This window comes from Triticum dicoccoides, chromosome 1A, assembly GCF_002162155.2.
Source record: "Triticum dicoccoides isolate Atlit2015 ecotype Zavitan chromosome 1A, WEW_v2.0, whole genome shotgun sequence".
NCBI classification, from domain to species: domain Eukaryota; kingdom Viridiplantae; phylum Streptophyta; class Magnoliopsida; order Poales; family Poaceae; genus Triticum; species Triticum dicoccoides.
Genome location: NC_041380.1, coordinates 14,044,364 through 14,051,994, shown reverse-complemented (window position 1 = coordinate 14,051,994; position 7,631 = coordinate 14,044,364).

The following is a 7,631-nucleotide window of genomic DNA, read 5'->3' as shown; positions in this document are numbered from 1 at the left end:
TCCCTCGGGACTGAGGGTATGTACCAGTAGCTATGTGTTTGATCTCTCTCTCTCTCTCTTGTGTTCTTGAGGTGATACGATCTTGATGTATCGCGAGCTTTGCTATTGTAGTTGGATCTTATGATGTTTCTCCCCCTCTACTCTCTTGTAATGGATTGAGTTTCCCCTGTGAAGTTATCTTATCGGATTGAGTCTTTAAATATTTGAGAACACTTGATGTATGTCTTGCCATGCGTATCTGTGGTGATAATGGGATATCACGTGATTCACTTGATGTATGTTTTGGTGAGCAACTTGCGGGTTTCGCCTATGAACCTATGCATAGGGGTTGTCACACGTTTTCGTCGTGATTCTCCGGTAGGAACTTTGGGGCACTCTTTGAGGTTCTATGTGTTGGTTGAATAGAAGAATCTGAGATTGTGTGATGCATATCATATAATCATACCCACGGATACTTGAGGTGACATTGGAGTATCTAGGTGACATTAGGGTTTTGGTTGATTTGTGTCTTAAGGTGTTATTCTAGTATGAACTCTAGGGCTGTTTGTGACACTTATAAGAATAGCCCAATGGATTGATTGGAAAGAATAACTTTGAGGTGGTTTCGTACCCTACCATAATCTATTCGTTTGTTCTCCGCTATTAGTGACTTTGGAGTGACTCTTTGTTGCATGTTGAGGGATAGTTATATGATCCAATTATGTTATTATTGTTGAGAGGACTTGCACTAGTGAAAGTATGAACCCTAGGCCTTGTTTCAACGCATAGCAATACCGTTTACGCTCACATTTATCATTAGTTACCTTGCTGTGTTTATATTTTCAGATTACAAAAAACTTTATCTACCATCCATATACCACTTGTATCACCATCTCTTCGCCGAACTAGTGCACCTATACAATTTACCATTGTATTGGGTGTGTTGGGGACACAAGAGACTCTTTGTTATTTGGTTGCAGGGTTGCTTGAGAGAGACCATCTTCATCCTACGCCTCCTACGGATTGATAAACCTTAGGTCATCCACTTGAGGAAATTTGCTACTGTCCTACAAACCTCTGCAATTGGAGGCCCAACAACGTCTACAAGAAGAAGATTGTGTAGTAGACATCAAGCTCTTTTCTGGCACCGTTGCCGGGGAGGTGAGTGCTTGAAGGTATATCTTTAGATCTTGTAATCGAGTCTTTTAGTTTCTTGTTTTATCACTAGTTTAGTTTATAAAAGAAAATTACAAAAAATGGAATTAAGTTTGCCTCATACGCTTCATCTTTTTAATATCTTTCGTGAGTTGATGGAAAGGAAAATTGTGCCAAAGTGTTAGAAGAAGAATGCATTAAAATGTTTGGCACTAAATCTTTGAATGATGAGCATGATTGCAATGTTGTTAGTATGAACTCCTTGAATATCCATAGTACTAATGATGATTGCACTAGTTATGATGAAAATGTCTCCTATAAACATGTCAATTTTTGTGGAGTACATTGGGTTTGCAAGTACACACCAAATAGGGAAGATAGATATTGCAAGAGGCATAAGCATTTAGAGACTAAATGGTTGCAAGAAAGGCTAGATGCGTGTGCTGAAAATTTAAAGTTTCTTAGCCATACTTGTGAACTTTGCAATGAACATGATCATTTCAGTACCCAATGCAAATTGTTTCATGATCGTATCGTGTCCAAAAATTGTGATGACTTGATTTCCCTTGCACATCATAATGAACTTAGTTTGCTCTTGGGTTATGAAGAAATGAAACGTATAACTAAGGATATTCCAAAATTTGCCCTTGATAGAGTTCTTCAGTTTGATCTAGAGGAAATTTATATGCATTGCGTGGTGAATTGCATTGAAAATCCTTATATTGCCAACTACATAAAGAAAAGAAAAAAAAATAGAACAGAGAATACTAGAAAGGGAAGAGACTTCCCAATACCCTCCTATTATTTCTTATGATGAATCAGGTAACGAGGAGGAGCTTCCTATTCAACCAATCTCATTAATAAGGAGCTCCAAAAAGAGGATTGAACCCACACATGATGTGGTGAAGAAGAAGAAAAGAAAAAGGAAGAGAGGTAAAAATATATCTCTCCCAAATAATGCTGCTCCTATTACTATTGTGCCTCATGAAAATATAATTGTGGAAGATAATGATACTTCTTATGACCTTGAAAATCTTTTTGGCACTTACTTGGAAGAATATGATAATTGCTATACTATTGGTGCTATCCATACTATTAATTATGAGAGTGATTATGCTTATGATATGAAAAGGCCCAAGCTTGGGGATGCTATGTTTGATGAATATGATGTTTTTGAGAATATATTTGCTGCAATTAATGTTTGTCCCAAGCTTTGGGATGCTATGTTTAATGAAGATGATATTTTTAGTCTCCCAAGTTTTGATATGCAAATTTATAATGATGATAGCATGCCTCCTACTTATGATGATTATTGTGATGATACTTATGCTATAAAAAGTGATGATTATATTTATAAAACTTGTCATGATTATGATTACCCTTTTTCTGAACATTACTCTTTTAATGTGGAAACAATTTATAGTATTCGAGTTTCTTATGATACTTCCACTATTCCGAATGAGAAGAATCCTGCTTATGTGGAGAGTAGTGAATTTTCTATGCTTGTAGATCATGAAAAGAATGCTTTAGGTGCTGGTTATATTGTTGAATTCATTCATGATGCTACTGAAAATTATTACAAGGGAGGAATATATGCTTGTAGGAATTGCAATAATATCAAGTTTCCTCTCTTTGTACTTAAAGTTTTAAAGCTATGCTTGTTTTACCTTCATATGCGAGTTGATTCTTGTTCCCACAAGTTGTTTGCTCACAAAATCTGTATGCATAGGAAGTGTGTTAGACTTAAATGTGCTAGTCATATTCTTCATGATGCTCTCTTTACGTTCCAATTCTTATCTTTTATGTGAGCATCATTGAAATCATCATGCCTAGCTAGGGGCGTCAAACGATAGCGCTTGTTGGGAGGCAACCCAACTTTATTTTTGTTCCTTACTTTTTGCTCCTGTTTAGTAATAAATAATTTATCTAGCCTCTGTTATGATTGAGTTTTATGTTTTAGTTAGTGTTTGTGCCAAGTAGAACCGTTGGGAAGACTAGGGGAAAGTCTTGTTGATCATGCTGTAAAAAACAGAAACTTTAGAGCTCACGAGAATTGCTGCCATTTTTTATTGGAGATTGATATTTAGTTAATTCTTTTTGCAGATTGTTAACAGATAAATTCCTCACTTCAGAAATTTATTTGAGAATTTTATGAGTTCCATAAGTTTGCGTTAGTTACAGATTACTACACACTATTCTGTTTTTGACAGATTCTGTTTTTCGTGTGTTGTTTGCTTCTTTTAATGAATCTATGGCTAGTGAAAGAGTTTATAATGTTGGGGAACGTTGCAGAAAACAAAAATTTTCCTACGGTTTCACCAAGATCCATCTATGAGTTCATCTAGCAACGAGTGATCGGATGCATCTACATACCTTTGTAGATCGCGAGCGGAAGCGTTCAAAGAACGGGGATGAGGGAGTCGTACTCGACGTGATCCAAATCACCGGAGATACTAGCGCCGAACGGACGGCACCTCCGCGTTCAACACACGTACGGTCAGTGTGACGTCTCCTTCTTCTTGATCTAGCAAGGGGGAAGGAGAGGTTGAGGAAGATGGCTCCAGCAGCAGCACGACGGCGTGGTGGTGATGGAGCTGCAGCACTCCGGCAGGGCTTCGCCAAGCTCTATGGAGGAGGAGGATGTGTTGGAGAGGGAGAGGGAGGCACCAAAGGCAAAGTTAAGAGGTCCTCCATCCCCCCACTATATATAGGGGGGCCTAGGGGGGGCGCTGGCCCTAGGAGATGCAATCTCCTAGGGGGGCGGCGGCCAAGGGGTGGGGGGCTTGCCCCCCAAGCAAGGGGGCGCCCCCCTTTAGGGTTTCCCCACCCTAGGCGCATGGGCCCTAGGGGAAGTGGCGCCCCAGCCCACTTCGGGATGGATCCCTTCCCACTTCAGCCCATGGGGCCCTCCGGGATAGGTGGCCCCACCCGGTGGACCCCCGGGACCCTTCCGGTGGTCCCGGTACAATACCGGTGAACCCGAAACTTGTCCAGATGGCCGAAATAGCACTTCCTATATATAATTATTTACCTCCGGACCATTCCGGAACTCCTCGTGACGTCCGGGATCTCATCCGGGACTTCGATCAACATTCGTATTACTGCATATACATATCCCTACAACCCTAGCGTCACCGAACCTTAAGTGTGTAGACCCTACGGGTTCGGGAGACATGTAGACATGACCGAGATTGCTCTCCGGTCAATAACCAACAGCGGGATCTGGATACCCATGTTGGCTCCCACATGCTCCTCGATGATCTCATCGGATGAACCACGATGTCGAGGATTCAAGCAACCCCGTATACAATTCCCTTTGTCAGTCGGTATGTTACTTGCCCGAGATTCGATCGTCGGTATCCCAATACCTTGTTCAATCTTGTTACCGGCAAGTCACTTTACTCGTACCGTAATGCATGATCCCGTGACCAGACACTTGGTCACTTTGAGCTCATAATGATGATGCATTACCGAGTGTGCCTAGTGATACCTTTCCGTCATACGGAGTGACAAATCCCAGTCTTGATCCGTGTCAACCCAACAGACACTTTCGGAGATACCCGTAGTATACCTTTATAGTCACCCAGTTACGTTATGACGTTTGGTACACCCAAAGCACTCCTACGGTATCCGGGAGTTACACGATCTCATGGTCTAAGGAAAGGATACTTGACATTGGAAAAACTCTAGCAAATGAACTATACAATCTTATGCTATGTTTAGGATTGGGTCTTGTCCATCACATCATTCTCCTAATGATGTGATCTCGTTATCAATGACATCCAATGTCCATAGTCAGGAAACCATGACTATCTGTTGATCAACGAGCTAGTCAACTAGAGGCTTACTAGGGACATGTTGGTGTCTATTATTCACACATGTATTATGATTTCCGGATAACACAATTATAGCATGAATAAAGACAATTATCATGAACAAGGAAATATAATAATAATGCTTTTATTATTGCCTCTAGGGCATATTTCCAACATATAAACCATAGAGAAGTTGGAATACAGTAGTTTTAACACCAATATAAATAAAGAATGAGTTCATTACAGTACCTTGAAGTGGTGTTTTGTTTTCTTTCGCTAACGGAGCTTACGAGTTTTCTGTTAAGTTTTGTGTTGTGAAGTTTTCAAGTTTTGGGTAAAGATTCGATGGACTATGGAATAAGGAGTGGCAAGAGCCTAAGCTTGGGTATGCCCAAGGCACCCCAAGGTAATATTCAAGGACAACCAAAAGCCTAAGCTTGGGGATGCCCCGGAAGGCATCCCCTCTTTCGTCTTCGTTCATCGGTAACTTTACTTGGAGCTATATTTTTATTCACCACATGATATGTGTTTTTCCTGGAGCGTCATTTTATTTTCCTTTGTTTTGCTTGATGTTTGAATAAAATACCAAGATCTGAAATTATTAAATGTTAGAGAGTCTTCATATAGTTGCATAATTGTTTGACTACTCATTGATCTTCACTTATATCTTTCGGAGTAGTTTGTCATTTGCTCTAGTGCCTCACTTATATCCTTTTAGAGCACGGTGGTGGTTTTATTTTATAGAAATAGATGAACTCTCATGCTTCACTTATATTATTTTGAGAGTCCTTTAGAAAATCATGGTAGTTTGCTTTGGTTATGAAACTAGTCCTAATATGATGGGCATCCAAGAGGGATATAATAAAAACTTTCATATAGAGTGCATTGAATACTAAGAGAAGTTTGATGCTTGATGATTTTTTTGAGATATGGAGATAGTGATATCAAAGTTGTGCTAGTTGAGTAGTTGTGAATTCGAGGAATATTTGTGTTGAAGTTTGCAAGTCCAGTAGCATGCACGTATGGTAAACGTTGTGTAACAAATTTGAAACATGAGGTGTTATTTGATTGTCTTCCTTATGAGTGGCGGTCGGGGACGAGCGATGGTCTTTTCCTACCAATCTATCCCCCTAGGAGCATGCACATAATGCTTGGTTTTTGATGACTTGTAGATTTTTGCAATAAGTATGTGAGTTCTTTATGACTAATGTTGAGTCCATGGATTATACGCACTCCTACCCTTCCATCATTGCTAGCCTCTTCGGTACCGTGCATTGCCCTTTCTCACATTGAGAGTTGGTGCAAACTTCGCCGGTGCATCCAAACCCCGTGATATGATACGCTCTATCACACATAAACCTCCTTATATCTTCCTCAAAACAGCCACCATACCTACCTATTATGGCATTTCCATAGCCATTCCGAGATATATTGCCATGCAACTTTCCACCATTCCGTTTATTATGACACGCATCATCATTATCATATTGCTTTGCATGATCATGTAGTTGACATTGTATTTGTGGCAAAGCCACCGTTCATAATTTTTCATACATGTCATTCAGTGGAGGAAGTGTGATGAGTCATATCTTATTCTAGTATCGAGTTGTAATCTTTGAGTTGTAAATAAATAGAAGTGTGATGATCATCATTAATAGAGCATTGTCCCAAAAAAGGCCAAAAAAGGGAAAGGCCAAAAAAAAGAAAGGCCAAATAAATAATAATAAAAGAAAGGCCAAATAAAAAATAAAAAAGGGACAATGCTACTATCCTTTTTTTCCACACTTGTGCTTCAAAGTAGCACCAAGATCTTCATGATAGAGAGTCTCTTATGTTGTCACTTTCTTATACTAGTGGGAATTTTTCATTATAGAACTTGGCTTGTATATTCCAACAATGGGCCTCCTCAAGTGCCCTAGGTCTTCGTGAGCATGCAAGTTGGATGCACACCCACTTAGTTTCTTTTGTTGAGCTTTCATACATTTATAGCTCTAGTGCATCCGTTGCATGGCAATCCCTACTCCTTGCATTGACATCAATTGATGGGCATCTCCCTAGCCCATTGATTAGCCGCGTCGATGTGAGACTTTCTCCTTTTTGTCTTCTCCACATAACCCCCTCATTATATTCTATTCCACCCATAGTGCTATGTCCATGGCTCGTGCTCATGTATTGCATGAAGGTTTATAAAGTTTGAGATTACTAAAGTATGAAACAATTGCTTGGCTTGTCATCGGGGTTGTGCATGATGAGAGCATTCTTGTGTGACGAAAATGGAGCATGACTAAACTATATGATTTTGTAGGGATGAACTTTCTTTGGCCATGTTATTTTGAGAAGACATGATTGCTTAGTTAGTATGCTTGAAGTATTATTATTTTTATATTGAACTTTTGTCTTGAATCTTATGGATCTGAATATTCTTGCCACAATAAAGATAACTACATGGATAAATATGTTAGGTAGCATTCCACATCAAAAATTCTTTTTTATAATTTACCTACTCGAGGACGAGCAGAAATTAAGCTTGGGGATGCTGATACGTCTCCAACGTATCTATAATTTTTGATTGTTCCATGCTATTATATTATCAACTTTGGATGTTTATGGGCTTTATTATGCACTTTTATATTATTTTTGGGACTAACCTATTAACCTAGAGCCTAGTGCCAGTTTCTATTT